Source organism: Colletes latitarsis, chromosome 1, assembly GCF_051014445.1.
Source record: "Colletes latitarsis isolate SP2378_abdomen chromosome 1, iyColLati1, whole genome shotgun sequence".
Lineage (NCBI taxonomy): Eukaryota > Metazoa > Arthropoda > Insecta > Hymenoptera > Colletidae > Colletes > Colletes latitarsis.
This window is the reverse complement of record NC_135134.1, coordinates 1,999,708-2,017,913: the sequence shown is the minus strand read 5'-3', so window position 1 is coordinate 2,017,913 and position 18,206 is coordinate 1,999,708.

The window sequence follows — 18,206 nt, the reverse complement described above, 5'->3', positions numbered from 1 at the left end:
GAATGTTTCAGTGTGGTACCTAATTACTACGTGGTCCAAGCATGAAAAAGGCCAGGATCTGGCCAACAAGTATGCGAAAAATGCGAAAGTACGAGCCAGATGAGGGCAAATCCCAGACCTAAACGAGACATAACCGGCGTTATCCTCTAAAATATTAATCGCAACCAGGTTTAATTGACAGTTTCGGTGTGGTACCGCATTACTACGTGATCCAAACCAGAAAAAGGCCAGGATCTAGCCATCAAGTATGCGATAGATGCGAAAGTAGGAGCCAGATCAGGGCAAATCCCAGACCTAACCGAGACATAACCGGTGTTATCCTCTAAAATATTAATCGCAACCAGGTTTAATTGACTGTTTCGGTGTGGTACCGCATTACTACGTGATCTAAACCAGAAAAAGGCCAGGATCTAGCCATCAAGTATGCGATAGATGCGAAAGTGCGAGCCAGATGAGGGCAAATACCAGAACTAACCGAGACATAACCGGCGTTATCCTCCAAAATATTAATCGCAACCAGGTTTAATTGACTGTTACGGTGTGGTACCGCATTACTACGTGATCTAAACCAGAAAAAGGCCAGGATCTAGCCATCAAGTATGCGATAGATGCGAAAGTGCGAGCCAGATGAGGGCAAATACCAGAACTAACCCAGACATAACCGGCGGTATCCTCTAAAATATTAATCGGAACCAGGTTTAGATGAAGGTTTCAGTGTGGTACCTAATTACTACGTGGTCCAAACCAGGAAAAGGACAGGATCTGGCCAACAAGTATGCGAAAGATGCGAAAGTACGAGCCAGATGAGGGCAAATCCCTGACCTAACCGAGACATAACCGGTGTTATCCTCTAAAATATTAATCGCAACCAGGTTTATTTGACTGTTTCAGTGTGGTACCACATTACTACGTGCTCCGAACCAGAAAAAGCCCAGGATCTTGCCAACAAGTAGGCGAAAAATGCAAAGGCACGAGCCAGATGCGGGCAAATCCCAGACCTAACCGAGACATAACCGGCGTTATCCTCCAAAATATTAATCGCAACCAGGTTTAATTGACTGTTACGGTGTGGTACCGCATTACTACGTGATCCAGACCAGAAAAAGCCCAGGATCTTGACAACAAGTAGGCGAAAAATGCGAAGGTACGAGCCAGATGATTGCAAATACCAGAACTAACCCAGCCATAATCAGCGTTATCCTCTAAGATACTAATCGGAACCAGCTTTTATTGACGGTTTCAGAGTGGTACCACATTGCCACGTGATACAGACCAGAAAAAGGCCAGGATCTGGCCAGCAAGTATGCGAAAAATGCGAAAGTACGAGCCAGATGAGGGCGAATACCAAACCTATCCCAGACATAGCCGGCGTTATCCTCTAAAATATTAATCGGAACCAGGTTTATTTGACTGTTTCAGTGTGGTACCACATTACTACGTGGTCCAAGCCAGAAAAAGGCCAGGATCTGGCCAACAAGTATGCGAAAAATGCGAAAGTGCGAGCCAGATGAGGGCAAATCCCAGACCTAACCGAGACATAACCGGCGTTATCCTCTAAAATATTAATCGCAACCAGGTTTAATTGACTGTTTCGGTGTGGTACCGTATTACTACGTGATCCAAACCAGAAAAAGGCCAGGATCTAGCCATCAAGTATGCGATAGATGCGAAAGTGCGTGCCAGATGAGGGCAAATACCAGAACTAACACAGACATAACCGGCGTTATCCTCTAAAATATTAATCGGTACCAGGTTTAGTTGAATGTTTCAGTGTGGTACCTAATTACTACGTGGTCCAAGCATGAAAAAGGCCAGGATCTGGCCAACAAGTATGCGAAAAATGCGAAAGTACGAGCCAGATGAGGGCAAATCCCAGACCTAAACGAGACATAACCGGCGTTATCCTCTAAAATATTAATCGCAACCAGGTTTAATTGACAGTTTCGGTGTGGTACCGCATTACTACGTGATCCAACCCAGAAAAAGGCCAGGATCTAGCCATCAAGTATGCGATAGATGCGAAAGTGCGAGCCAGATGAGGGCAAATACCAGAACTAACCCAGACATAACCGGCGTTATCCTCTAAAATATTAATCGGAACCAGGTTTAGTTGAACGTTTCAGTGTGGTACCTAATTACTACGTGGTCCAAGCCAGAAAAAGGACAGGATCTGGCCAACAAGTATGCGAAAAATGCGAAAGAACGAGCCACATGAGGGCAAATCCCAGACCTAACCGAGACGTAACCGGCGTTATCCTCTAAAATATTAATCGCAACCAGGTTTATTTGGCTGTTTCAGTGTGGTACCACATTACTACGTGGTCCATGCCAGAAAAAGGCCAGGATCTGGCCAACAAGTATGCGAAAAATGCGAAAGTACGAGCAAGATGAGGGCAAATCCCAGACCTAACCGAGTCATAACCGGCGTTATCCTCTAAAATATTAATCGCAACCAGGTTTAATTGACTGTTTCGGTGTGGTACCGCATTACTACGTGATCCGAACCAGAGAAGCCCAGGATCTTCCCAACAAGTAGGCGAAAAATGCAAAGGTACGAGCCAGATGAGGGCACATCCCAGACCTAACCGAGACATAACCGGCGTTATCCTCCAGAATATTAATCGCAACCAGGTTTAATTGACTGATACGGTGTGGTACCGCATTACTACGTTATCCAAACCAGAAAAAGCCCAGGATCTTGACAACAAGTAGGCGAAAAATGCGAAGGTACGAGCCAGATGATTGCAAATACCAGAACTAACCCAGCCATTACCAGCGTTATCCTCTAAGATACTAATCGGAACCAGCTTTTATTGACGGTTTCAGTGTGGTACCACATTACTACGTGATACGGACCTGAAAAAGGCCAGGATCTGGCCAGCAAGTATGCGAAAAATGCGAAAGTACGAGACAGATGAGGGCAAATACCAGACCTATCCGAGACATAGCCGGCGTTATCCTCTAAAATATTAATCGCAACCAGGTTTAATTGACTGTTTCGGTGTTGTACCGCATTACTACGTGATCCAAGCCAGAAAAAGGCCAGGATCTGGCCAACAAGTATGCGAAAAATGCGAAAGTAGGAGCCAGATCAGGGCAAATCCCAGACCTAACCGAGACATAACCGGTGTTATCCTCTAAAATATTAATCGCAACCAGGTTTAATTGACTGTTTCGGTGTGGTACCGCATTACTACGTGATCTAAACCAGAAAAAGGCCAGGATCTAGCCATCAAGTATGCGATAGATGCGAAAGTGCGAGCCAGATGAGGGCAAATACCAGAACTAACCCAGACATAACCGGCGGTATCCTCTAAAATATTAATCGGAACCAGGTTTAGTTGAATGTTTCAGTGTGGTACCTAATTACTACCTGGTCCATGCCTGAAAAAGACCAGGATCTGGGCAACAAGTATGCGAAAAATGCGAAAGTACGAGCCAGATGAGGGCAAATCCCAGACCTAACCGAGACATAACCGGCGTTATCCTCTAAAATATTAATCGCAACCAGGTTTAATTGACTGTTTCGGTGTGGTTCCGCATTACTACGTGATCCGAACGAGAAAAAGCCCAGGATCTTGACAACAAGTAGGCGAAAAATGCGAAGGTACGAGCCAGATGATTGCAAATATCAGAACTAACCCAGCCATAACCAGCGTTATCCTCTAAGATACTAATCGGAACCAGCTTTTATTGACGGTTTCAGTGTGGTACCACATTACCACGTGGTCCAAGCCAGAAAAAGGCCAGGATCTGGCCAACAAGTATGCGAAAAATGCGAAAGTGCGAGCCAGATGAGGGCAAATCCCAGACCTAACCGAGACATAACCGGCGCTATCCTCTAGAATATTGATCGCAACCAGGTTTAATTGACTGTTTCGGTGTGGTACCGCATTACTACGTGATCCAATCCAGATAAAGGCCAGGATCTAGCCATCAAGTATGCGATAGATGCGAAAGTGCGAGCCAGATGAGGGCAAATACCAGAACTAACTCAGACATAACCGGCGTTATCCTCTAAAATATTAATCGGAACCAGGTTTAATTGACAGTTTCGGTGTGGTACCGCATTACTACGTGATCCAAACCAGGAAAAGCACAGGATCTGGCCAACAAGTATGCGAAAAATGCGAAAGTAGGAGCCAGATCAGGGCAAATCCCAGACCTAACCGAGACATAACCGGCGTTATCCTCCAAAATATTAATCGCAACCATGTTTAATTGACTGCTTCGGTGTGGTACCGCATTACTACGACATCCAACCTAGAAAAAGGCCAGGATCTAGCCATCAAGTATGCGATAGATGCGAAAGTGCGTGCCAGATGAGGGCAAATCCCAGACCTAAGTGAGACATAACCGGCGTTATCCTCTAAAATATTAATCGCAACCAGGTTTAATTCACTGTTTCGGTGTGGTACCGCATTACTACGTGATCCGAACCAGAAAAAGCCCAGGATCTTGCCAACAAGTAGGCGAAAAATGCAAAGGTACGACCCAGATGAGGGCAAATCCCAGACCTAACCGAGACATAACCGGCGTTAGCCCCCAAAATATTAATCGCAACCAGCTTTAATTGACTGTTTCAGTGTGGTACCTAATTACTACGTGGTCCAAGCCAGAAAAAGGCCAGGATCTTGCCAACAAGTAGGCGAAAAATGCAAAGGTACGAGCCAGATGAGTGCAAATCCCAGACCTAACCGAGACATAACCGGCGTTATCCTCCAGGATATTAATCGCAACCAGGTTTAATTGACTGTTACGGTGTGGTACCGCATTACTACGTGATCCAAACCAGAAAAAGGCCAGGATCTAGCCATCAAGTATGCGATAGATTCGAAAGTGCGAGCCAGATGAGGGCAAATACCAGAACTAACCGAGACATAACCGGCGTTATCCTCTAAAATATTAATCGGAACCAGGTTTAGTTGAATGTTTCAGTGTGGTACCTAATTACTACGTGGTCCAAGCCAGAAAAAGGCCAGGATCTGGCTAACAAGTATGCGAAAAATGCGAAAGTACGAGCCAGATGAGGGCAAATCCCAGACCTAACCGAGACATAACCGGCGTTATCCTCTAAAATATTAATCGCAACCAGGTTTAATTGACTGTTTCGGTGTGGTACCGCATTACTACGTGATCCGAACCAGAAAAAGCCCAGGATCTTGCCACCAAGTAGGCGAAAAATGCAAAGCTACGAGCCAGATGAGGACAAATCCCAGACCTAACCGAGACATAACCGGCGTTATCCTCCAGAATATTAATCGCAACCAGGTTTAATTGACTGTTACGGTGTGGTACCGCATTGCTACGTTATCCAAACCTGAAAAAGCCCAGGATCTTGACAACAAGTAGGCGAAAATAGCGAAGGTACGAGCCGGATGATTGCAAATACCAGAACTAACCCAGCCATAACCAGCGTTATCCTCTAAGATACTAATCGGAACCAGCTTTTATTAACGGTTTCCGTGTGGTACCACATTACTACGTGATACAGACCAGAAAAAGGCCAGGATCTGGCCAGCAAGTATGCGAAAAATGCGAAAGTGCGAGCCAGATGAGGGCAAATCCCAGACCTAACCGAGACATAACCGGCGTTATCCTCTAAAATATTAATCGCAACCAGGTTTAATTGACTGTTTCGGTGTGGTACCGCATTACTACGTGATCCGAACCAGAAAAAGCCCAGGATCTTGCCAACAAGTAGGCGAAAAATGCAAAGGTACGACCCAGATGAGGGCAAATCCCAGACCTAACCGAGACATAACCGGCGTTATCCTCTAAAATATTAATCGCAACCAGGTTTAATTGACTGTTTCGGTGTGGTACCGCATTACTACGACATCCAACCTAGAAAAAGGCCAGGATCTAGCCATCAAGTATGCGATAGATGCGAATGTGCGAGCCAGATGAGGGCAAATCCCAGACCTAACCGAGACATAACCGGCGTTATCCTCTAAAATATTAATCGCAACCAGGTTTAATTGACTGTTTCGGTGTGGTACCGCATTACTACGTGATCCGAACCAGAAAAAGCCCAGGATCTTGACAACAAGTAGGCGAAAAATGCGAAAGTACGAGCCACATGAGGGCAAATCCCAGACCTAACCGAGACATAACCGGCGTTATCCTCTAAAATAAAAATCGCAACCAGGTTTAATTGACTGTTTCGGTGTGGTACCGCATTACTACGACATCCAACCTCGAAAAAGGCCAGGATCTAGCCATCAAGTATGCGATAGATGCGAAAGTGCGAGCCAGATGAGGGCAAATCCCAGACCTAACCGAGACATAACCGGCGTTATCCTCTAAAATATTAATCGCAACCAGGTTTAATTGACTGTTTCGGTGTGGTACCGCATTACTACGTGATCCGAACCAGAAAAAGCCCAGGATCTTGCCAACAAGTAGGCGAAAAATGCAAAGGTACGACCCAGATGAGGGCAAATCCCAGACCTAACCGAGACATAACCGGCGTTATCCCCCAAAATATTAATCGCAAACAGGTTTAATTGACTGTTTCGGTGTGGTACAGCATTACTACGTGATCTAAACCAGAAAAAGGCCAGGATCTTGACAACAAGTTGGCGAAACATGCGAAGGTACGAGCCAGATGATTGCAAATACCAGAACTAACCCAGTCATAACCAGCGTTATCCTCTAAAATATTAATCGGAACCAGGTTTAGTTGAATGTTTCAGTGTGGTACCTAATTACTACGTGGTCCAAGCCAGAAAAAGGCCAGGATCTGGCTAACAAGTATGCGAAAAATGCGAACGTACGAGCCAGATGTGGGCAAATCCCAGACCTAACCGAGACATAACCGGCGTTATCCTCTAAAATATTAATCGCAACCAGGTTTAATTGACTGTTTCGGTGTGGTACCGCATTACTACGTGATCCGAACCAGAAAAAGCCCAGGATCTTGCCAACAAGTAGGCGAAAAATGCAAAGGTACGAGCCAGATGAGGACAAATCCCAGACCTAACCGAGACATAACCGGCGTTATCCTCCAGAATATTAATCGCAACCAGGTTTAATTGACTGTTACGGTGTGGTAACGCATTGCTACGTAATCCAAACCAGAAAAAGCCCAGGATCTTTACAACAAGTAGGCGAAAAATGCGAAGGTACGAGCCAGATGATTGCAAATACCAGAACTAACCCAGCCATAACCAGCGTTATCCTCTAAGATACTAATCGGAACCAGCTTTTATTGACCGTTTCAGTGTGGTACCACATTACTACGTGATACAGACCAGAAAAAGGCCAGGATCTGGCCAGCAAGTATGCGAAAAATGCGAAAGTACGAGCCAGATGGGGGCAAATACCAGACCTATCCCAGACATAGCCGGCGTTATCCCCTAAAATAATAATCGGAACCATGTTTATTTGACTGTTTCAGTGTGGTACCACATTACTACGTGGTCCAAGCCAGAAAAAGGCCAGGATCTGGCCAACAAGTATGCGAAAAATGCGAAAGTGCGAGCCAGATGAGGGCAAATCCCAGACCTAACCGAGACATAACCGGCGCTATCCTCTAAGATACTAATCGGAACCAGCTTTTATTGACGGTGTCAGTGTGGTACCACATTACTACGTGATACAGACCAGAAAAAGGCCAGAATCTGGCCAGCAAGCATGCGAAAAATGCGAAAGTACGATCCAGATGAGGGCAAATACCAGACCTATCCCAGACATAGCCGGCGTTATCCTCTAAAATATTAATCGGAACCATGTTTATTTGACTGTTTCAGTGTGGTACCACATTACTACGTGGTCCAAGCCAGAAAAAGGCCAGGATCTGGCCAACAAGTATGCGAAAAATGCGAAAGTGCGAGCCAGATGAGGGCAAATCCCAGACCTAGCCGAGACATAACCGGCGCTATCCTCTAAAATATTATTCGCAACCAGGTTTAATTGACTGTTACGGTGTGGTAACGCATTGCTACGTTATCGAAACCAGAAAAAGCCCAGGATCTTGCCAACAAGTAGGCGAAAAATGCAAAGGTACGAGCCAGATGAGGGCAAATCCCAGACCTAACCGAGACATAACCGGCGTTATCCCCCAAAATATTAATCGCAACCAGGTTTGATTGACTGTTACGGTGTGGTACCGCATTACTACGTGATCCAAACCAGAAAAAGCCGAGGATCTTGACAACAAGTAGGCGAAAAATGCAAAGGTACGAGCCAGATGAGGACAAATCCCAGACCTAACCGAGACATAACCGGCGTTATCCTCCAAAATATTAATCGCAACCAGGTTTAATTGACTTTTTCGGTGTGGTACCGCATTACTACGTGATGCAAGCCAGAAAAAGGCCAGGATCTGGCCAACAAGTATGCGAAAAATGCGAAGGTACGAGCCAGATGATTGCAAATACCAGAACTAACCCAGCCATAACCAGCGTTATCCTCTAAGATACTAATCGGAACGAGCTTTTATTGACGGTTTCAGTGTGGTACCACATTACTACGTGATACAGGCCAGAAAAAGGCCAGGATCTGGCCAGCAAGTATGCGAAAAATGCGAAAGACCGAGCCAGATGAGGGCAAATCCCAGACCTAACCGAGACATAACCGGCGTTATCCTCTAAGATATTAATCGCAACCAGGTTTAATTGACAGTTTCGGTGTGGTACCGCATTACTACGTGATCCAAACCAAAAAAAGGCCAGGATCTAGCCATCAAGTATGCGATAGATGCGAAAGTGCGAGCCAGATGAGGGCAAATACCAGAACTAACCGAGACATAACCGGCGTTATCCTCTAAAATATTAATCGCAACCAGGTTTAATTGACTTTTTCGGTGTGGTACCGCATTACTACGTGATCCAAGCCAGAAAAAGGCCAGGATCTGGCCAACAAGTATGCGAAAAATGCGAAAGTAGGAGCCAGATCAGGGCAAATCCCAGACCTAACCGAGACATAACCGGCGTTATCCTCTAAAATATTAATTGCAACCAGGTTTAATTGACTGCTTCGGTGTGGTACCGCATTACTACGTGATCCATACCAGGAAAAGCCCAGGATCTGGCCAACAAGTATGCGAAAAATGCGAAAGTAGGAGTCAGATCAGGGCAAATCCCAGACCTAACCGAGACATAACCGGCGTTATCCTCTAAAATATTAATCGCAACCAGGTTTAATTGACTGTTTCGGTGTGGTACCGCATTACTACGACATCCAACCTAGAAAAAGGCCCGGATCTAGCCATCAAGTATGCGATAGATGCGAAAGTGCGAGCCAGATGAGGGCAAATCCCAGACCCAACCGAGACATAACCGGCGTTATCCCCCAAAATATTAATCGCAACCATTTTTAATTGGCTGTGACGGTGTGGTACCGCATTACTACGTGATCCAAACCAGAAAAAGCCCAGGATCTTGACAACAAGTAGGCGAACAATGCGAAGGTACGAGCCAGATGATTGCAAATACCAGAACTAACCCAGCCATAACCAGCGTTATCCTCTAAGATACTTATCGGAACCAGCTTTTATTGACGGTTTCAGTGTGGTACCACATTACTACGTGATACAGACCAGAAAAAGGCCAGGATATGGCCAGCAAGTATGCGAAAAATGCGAAAGTAGGAGCCAGATGGGGGCGAATACCAGACCTATCCCAGATATAGCCGGCGTTATCCTCTAAAATATTAATCGGAACCAGGTTTAGTTGAATGTTTCAGTGTGGTACCTAATTACTACGTGGTCCAAGCCTGAAAAAGGCCAGGATCTGGCCAACAAGTATGCGAAAAATGCGAAAGTACGAGCCAGATGAGGGCAAATCCCTGACCTAACCGAGACATAACCGGCGTTATCCTCTAAAATATTAATCGCAACCAGGTTTAATTGACTGTTTCGGTGTGGTGCCGCATTACTACGTGATCCAAACCAGGAAAAGCCCAGGATCTGGCCAACAAGTATGCGAAAAATGCGAAAGTATTAGCCAGAGGAGGGCAAATCCCAGACCTAACCGAGACATAAGCGGCGTTATCCTCTAAAATATTAATCGCAACCAGGTTTAATTGACTGTTCCGGTGTGGTACCGCATTACTACGTGATCCGAACCAGAAAAAGCCCAGGATCTTGCCATCAAGTAGGCGAAAAATGCGAAGGTACGAGCCAGATGAGGGCAAATCTCTGACCTAACCGAGACATAACCGGCGTTATCCTCTAAAATATTAATCGGAACCAGGTTTAATTGACTGTTTCAGTGTGGTACCATATTACTACGTGATCCAAACCAGGAAAAGCCCAGGATCTGGCCAACAAGTATGCGAAAAATGCAAAAGTAGGAGCCAGATCAGGGCAAATCCCAGACCTAACCGGGACATAACCAGCGTTATCCTCTAAAATATTAATCGCAACCAGGTTTAATTGACTTTTTCGGTGTGGTACCGCATTACTACGTCATCCAAACCAGAAAAAGTCCAGGAACTAGCCATCAAGTATGCGAAAAATGCGAAAGTAGGTGCCAGATCAGGGCAAATCCCAGACCTAACCGAGACATAACCGGCGTTATCCTCTAAAATATTAATCGCAACCAGGTTTAATTGACTGTTTCGGTGTGGTACCGCATTACTACGTGATCCGAACCAGAAAAAGCCCAGGATCTTGCCAACAAGTAGGCGAAAAATGCAAAGGTACGAGCCAGATGAGGGCAAATCCCAGACCTAACCGAGACATAACCGGCGTTATCCTCTAAAATATTAATCGCAACCAGGTTTATTTGACTGTTTCAGTGTGGTACCACATTACTACGTGGTCCAAGCCAGAAAAAGGCCAGGATCTAGCCATCAAGTATGCGATAGATGCGAAAGTGCGAGCCAGATGAGGGCAAATACCAGAACTAACCCAGACATAACCGGCGTTATCCTCTAAAATATTAACCGGAACCAGGTTTAGTTGAACGTTTCAGTGTGGTACCTAATTACTACGTGGTCCAAGCCAGGAAAAGGACAGGATCTGGCCAACAAGTATGCGAAAGATGCGAAAGTACGAGCCAAATGAGGGCAAATCCCAGACCTAACCGAGACATAACCGGCGTTATCCTCTAAAATATTAATCGCAACCAGGTTTATTTGACTGTTTCAGTGTGGTACCACATTACTACGTGCTCCGAACCAGAAAAAGCCCAGGATCTTGCCAACAAGTAGGCGAAAAATGCAAAGGCACGAGCCAGATGCGGGCAAATCCCAGACCTAACCGAGACATAACCGGCGTTATCCTCCAAAATATTAATCGCAACCAGGTTTAATTGACTGTTACGGTGTGGTACCGCATTACTACGTGATCCAGACCAGAAAAAGCCCAGGATCTTGACAACAAGTAGGCGAAAAATGCGAAGGTACGAGCCAGATGATTGCAAATACCAGAACTAACCCAGCCATAACCAGCGTTATCCTCTAAGATACTAATCGGAACCAGCTTTTATAGACGGTTTCAGAGTGGTACCACATTGCCTCTAAAATATTAATCGCAACCAGGTTTAATTGACTGTTTCGGTGTGGTACCGGATTACTACGTGATCCAAACCAGAAAACGGCCAGGATCTAGCCATCAAGTATGCGATAGATGCGAAAGTGCGAGCCAGATGAGGGCAAATACCAGAACTAACCCAGACATAACCGGCGTTATCCTCAAAAATATTAATCGGAACCAGGTTTAGTTGAATGTTTCAGTGTGGTACCTAATTACTACTTGGTCCAAGCCTGAAAAAGGCCAGGATCTGGCCAACAAGTAGGCGAAAAATGCGAATGTACTAGCCAGATGAGGGCAAATACCAGAACTAACCCAGCCATAACCGGCGTTATCCTCCAAAATATTAATCGGAACCAGGTTTATTTGACTGTTTTAGTGTGGTACCACATTACTACGTTGTCCAAGCCTGAAAAAGGCCAGGATCTGGCCAGCAAGTATGCGAAAAATGCGAAAGTGCGAGCCAGATGAGGGCAAATCCCAGACCTAACCGAGACATAACCGGCGTTATCCTCCAAAATATTCATCGCAACCAGGTTTCATTGACTGCTTCGGTGCGGTACCACATTACGACGGGATACAAACCCGAAAAAGCCCTGGATCTGGCCAACAAGTATACGAGCAATGCGAAAGTACCAGCGAGATGAGGGCAAATCCCAGACCTAAGCCCGACATAACCGGCGTTATCCTCTAAAATATTAATCGCAACCAGGTTTAATTGACAGTTTCGGTGTGGTACCGCATAACTACGTGATCCAAACCAGAAAAAGGCCAGGATCTGGCCAGCAAGTATGCGAAAAATGCGAAAGTGCGAGCCAGATGAGGGCAAATACCAGAACTAACCCAGACATAACCGGCGTTATCCTCTAAAATATTAATCGGAACCAGGTTTAGTTGAATGTTTCAGTGTGGTACCAAATTACTACGTGGTCCAAGCCAGAAAAAGGCCAGGATCTGGCCAACAAGTAGGCGAAAAATGCAAAGGTGCGAGCCAGATGAGGACAAATCCCAGACCTAACCGAGACATAACCGGCGTTATCCTCCAGAATATTAATCGCAACCAGGTTTAATTGACTGTTACGGTGTGGTACCGCATTGCTACGTTATCCAAACCAGGAAAAGCCCAGGATCTGGCCAACAAGTATGCGAAAAATGCGAAAGTAGGAGCCAGATCAGGGCAAATCCCAGACCTAACCCAGACATAACCGGCGTTATCCTCTAAAATATTAATCGGAACCAGGTTTAGTTGAATGTTTCAGTGTGGTACCTAATTACTACGTGGTCCAAGCCTGAAATGGCCAGGATCTGGCCAACAAGTATGCGAAAAATGCGAAAGTACGAGCCAGATGAGGGCAAATCCCAGACCTAAACGAGACATAACCGGTGTTATCGTCTAAAATATTAATCGCAACCAGGTTTAATTGACAGTTTCGGTGTGGTACCGCATTACTACGTGATCCAAACCAGAAGAAGGCCAGGATCTGGCCATCAAGTATGCGATAGATGCGAAAGTGCGAGCCAGATGAGGGCAAATACCAGAACTTACCGAGACATAACCGGCGTTATCCTCTAAAATATTAATCGGAACCAGGTTTAGTTGAACGTTTCAGTGTGGTACCAAATTACTACGTGGTCCAAGCCAGAAAAAGGCCAGGATCTGGCCAACAAGTATGCGAAAAATGCGAAAGTACGAGCAAGATGAGGGCAAATCCCAGACCTAACCGAGACATAACCGGCGTTATCCTCTATAATATTATTCGCAACCAGGTTTAATTGACTGTTTCGGTGTGGTACCGCATTACTACGTGATTCGAACCAGAGAAGCCCAGGATCTTGCCAACAAGTAGGCGAAAAATGCAAAGGTACGAGCCAGATGAGGGCACATCCCAGACCTAACCGAGACATAACCGGCGTTATCCACCAGAATATTAATCGCAACCAGGTTTAATTGACTGTTCCGGTGTGGTACCGCATTACTACGTTATCCAAACCAGAAAAAGCCCAGGATCTTGACAACAAGTAGGCGAAAAATGCGAAGGTACGAGCCAGATTATTGCAAATACCAGAACTAGCCCAGCCATAACCAGCGTTATCCTCTAAGATACTAATCGGAACCAGCTTTTATTGACGGTTTCAGTGTGGTACCACATTACTACGTGATACAGACCTGAAAAAGGCCAGGATCTGGCCAGCAAGTATGCGAAAAATGCGAAAGTGCGAGCCAGATGAGGGCAAATCCCAGACCTAACCGAGACATAACCGGCGTTATCCCCTAAAATATTAATCGCAACCAGGTTTAATTGACTGTTTCGGTGTGGTACCGCATTACTGCGTGATCCAAACCAGAAATGGCCAGGATCTAGCCATCAAGTATGCCATAGATGCGAAAGTGCGAGCCAGATGAGGGCAAATACCAGAACTTACCGAGACATAACCGGCGTTATCCTCTAAAATATTAATCGGAACCAGGTTTAGTTGAACGTTTCAGTGTGGTACCAAATTACTACGTGGTCCAAGCCAGAAAAAGGCCAGGATCTGGCCAACAAGTATGCGAAAAATGCGAAAGTACGAGCAAGATGAGGGCAAATCCCAGACCTAACCGAGACATAACCGGCGTTATCCTCTATAATATTATTCGCAACCAGGTTTAATTGACTGTTTCGGTGTGGTACCGCATTACTACGTGATCCGAACCAGAGAAGCCCAGGATCTTGCCAACAAGTAGGCGAAAAATGCAAAGGTACGAGCCAGATGAGGGCACATCCCAGACCTAACCGAGACATAACCGGCGTTATCCTCCAGAATATTAATCGCAACCAGGTTTAATTGACTGTTACGGTGTGGTGCCGCATTACTACGTTATCCAAACCAGAAAAAGCCCAGGATCTTGACAACAAGTAAGCGAAAAATGCGAAGGTACGAGCCAGATTATTGCAAATACCAGAACTAGCCCAGCCATAACCAGCGTTATCCTCTAAGATACTAATCGGAACCAGCTTTTATTGACGGTTTCAGTGTGGTACCACATTACTACGTGATACAGACCTGAAAAAGGCCAGGATCTGGCCAGCAAGTATGCGAAAAATGCGAAAGTGCGAGCCAGATGAGGGCAAATCCCAGACCTAACCGAGACATAACCGGCGTTATCCCCTAAAATATTAATCGCAACCAGGTTTAATTGACTGTTTCGGTGTGGTACCGCATTACTGCGTGATCTAAACCAGAAATGGCCAGGATCTAGCCATCAAGTATGCCATAGATGCGAAAGTGCGAGCCAGATGAGGGCAAATACCAGAACTAACCGAGACATAACCGGCGATATCCTCTAAAATATTAATCGGAACCAGGTTTAGTTGAATGTTTCAGTGTGGTACCTAATTACTACGTGGTCCAAGCCAGAAAAAGGCCAGGATCTGGCTAACAAGTATGCGAAAAATGCGAAAGTACGAGCCAGATGAGGGCAAATCCCAGACCTAACCGAGACATAACCGGCGTTATCCTCTAAAATATTTATCGCAACCAGGTTTAATTGACTGTTTCGGTGTGGTACCGCATTACTACGTGATCCACGCCAGAAAAAGGCCAGGATCTGGCCAACAAGTATGCGAAAAATGCGAAAGTAGGAGCCAGATCAGGGCAAATCCCAGACCTAACCGAGACATAACCGGTGTTATCCCCTAAAATATTAATCGCAACCAGGTTTAATTGACTGTTTCGGTGTGGTACCGCATTACTACGTGATCTAAACCAGAAAAAGGCCAGGATCTAGCCATCAAGTATGCGATAGATGCGAAAGTGCGAGCCAGATGAGGGCAAATACCAGAACTAACCCAGACATAACCGGCGGTATCCTCTAAAATATTAATCGGAACCAGGTTTAGTTGAATGTTTCAGTGTGGTACCTAATTACTACGTGGTCCAAGCCTGAAAAAGGCCAGGATCTGGGCAACAAGTATGCGAAAAATGCGAAAGTGCGAGCCAGATGAGGGCAAATTCCAGACCTAACCGAGACATAACCGGCGCTATCCTCTAAAATATTAATAGCAACCAGGTTTAATTGACTGTTTCGGTGTGGTACCGCATTACTACGTGATCCAATCCAGAAAAAGGCCAGGATCTAGCCAACAAGTATGCGATAGATGCGAAAGTGCGAGCCAGATGAGGGCAAATACCAGAACTAACTCAGACATAACCGGCGTTATCCTCTAAAATATTAATCGGATCCAGGTTTAATTGACAGTTTCGGTGTGGTACCGCATTACTACGTGATCCAAACCAGGAAAAGCCCAGGATATGGCCAACAAGTATGCGAAAAATGCGAAAGTAGGAGCCAGATCAGGGCAAATCCCAGACCTAACCGAGACATAACCGGCGTTATCCTCTAAAATATTAATCGCAACCAGGTTTAATTGACTGCTTCGGTGTGGTACCGCATTACTACGTGATCCAAACCAGGAAAAGCCCAGGATCTGGCCAACAAGTATGCGAAAAATGCGAAAGTAGGAGCCAGATCAGGGCAAATCCCAGACCTAACCGAGACATAACCGGCGTTATCCTCTAAAATATTAATCGCAACCAGGTTTAATTGACTGTTTCGGTGTGGTACCGCATTACTACGTGATCCGAACCAGAAAAAGCCCAGGATCTTGCCAACAAGTAGGCGAAAAATGCAAAGGTACGAGCCAGATGAGGGCAAATCCCAGACCTAACCGAGACATAACCGGCGTTATCCCCCAAAATATTAATCGCAACCAGGTTTAATTGACTGTTTCGGTGTGGTACCGCATTACTACGTTATCCAAACCCGAAAAAGCCCAGGATCTTGACAACAAGTAGCCGAAAAATGCGAAGGTACGAGCCAGATGATTGCAAATACCAGACCTTACCCAGCCATAACCAGCGTTATCCTCTAAGATACTAATCGGAACCAGCTTTTATTGACGGTTTCAGTGTGGTATCACATTACTACGTGATACAGACCTGAAAAAGGCCAGGATCTGGCTAACAAGTATGCGAAAAATGCGAAAGTACGAGCCAGATGAGGGCAAATCCCAGACCTAACCGAGACATAACCGGCGTTATCCTCTAAAATATTAATCGCAACCAGGTTTAATTGACTGTTTCGGTGTGGTACCGCATTACTACGTGATCCGAACCAGAAAAAGCCCAGGATCTTGCCAACAAGTAGGCGAAAAATGCAAAGGTACGAGCCAGATGAGGACAAATCCCAGACCTAACCGAGACATAACCGGCGTTATCCTCCAGAATATTAATCGCAACCAGGTTTAATTGACTGTTTCGGTGTGGTACCGCATTACTACGTGATCTAAACCAGAAAAAGGCCAGGATCTTGACAACAAGTAGGCGAAAAATGCGAATGTACTAGCCAGATGATTGCAAATACCAGAACTAACCCAGCCATAACCGGCGTTATCCTCCAAAATATTAATCGGAACCAGGTTTATTTGACTGTTTTAGTGTGGTACCACATTACTACGTTGTCCAAGCCTGAAAAAGGCCAGGATCTGGCCAGCAAGTATGCGAAAAATGCGAAAGTGCGAGCCAGATGAGGGCAAATCCCAGACCTAACCGAGACATAACCGGCGTTATCCTCCAAAATATTCATCGCAACCAGGTTTCATTGACTGCTTCGGTGCGGTACCACATTACGACGGGATACAAACCCGAAAAAGCCCTGGATCTGGCCAACAAGTATACGAGCAATGCGAAAGTACGAGCGAGATGAGGGCAAATCCCAGACCTAAGCCCGACATAACCGGCGTTATCCTCTATAATATTATTCGCAACCAGGTTTAATTGACTGTTTCGGTGTGGTACCGCATTACTACGTGATCCAAACCAGAAAAAGGCCAGGATCTAGCCATCAAGTATGCGATAGATGCGAAAGTGCGAGCCAGATGAGGGCAAATCCCAGACCTAACCGACACATAACCGGCGTTATCCTCTAAAATATTAATCGCAACCAGGTTTATTTGACTGTTTCAGTGTGGTACCACATTACTACGTGGTCCAAGCCAGAAAAACGCCAGGATCTGGCCAACAAGTATGCGAAAAATGCGAAAATGCGAGCCAGATGAGGGCAAATCCCAGACCTAACCGAGACATAACCGGCGTTATCCTCTAAAATATTAATCGCAACCAGGTTTAATTGACTGTTTCGGTGTGGTACCGCATAACTACGTGATCCAAACCAGAAAAAGGCCAGGATCTAGCCACCAAGTATGCGATAGATGCGAAAGTGCGAGCCAGATGAGGGCAAATACCAGAACTAACCCAGCCATAACCGGCGTTAACCTCTAACATATTAATCGGAACCAGGTTTAGTTGAATGTTTCAGTGTGGTACCAAATTACTACGTGGTCCAAGCCAGAAAAAGGCCAGGATCTGGCCAACAAGTAGGCGAAAAATGCAAAGGTACGAGCCAGATGAGGACAAATCCCAGACCTAACCGAGACATAATCGGCGTTATCCTCCAGAGTATTAATCGCAACCAGGTTTAATTGACTGTTACGGTGTGGTACCGCATTGCTACGTTATCCAAACCAGGAAAAGCCCAGGATCTGGCCAACAAGTATGCGATAGATGCGAAAGTGCGAGCCAGATGAGGGCAAATACCAGAACTAACCGAGACATAACCGGCATTATCCTCTAAAATATTAATCGGAACCAGGTTTAATTGACTGTTTCGGTGTGGTACCGGATT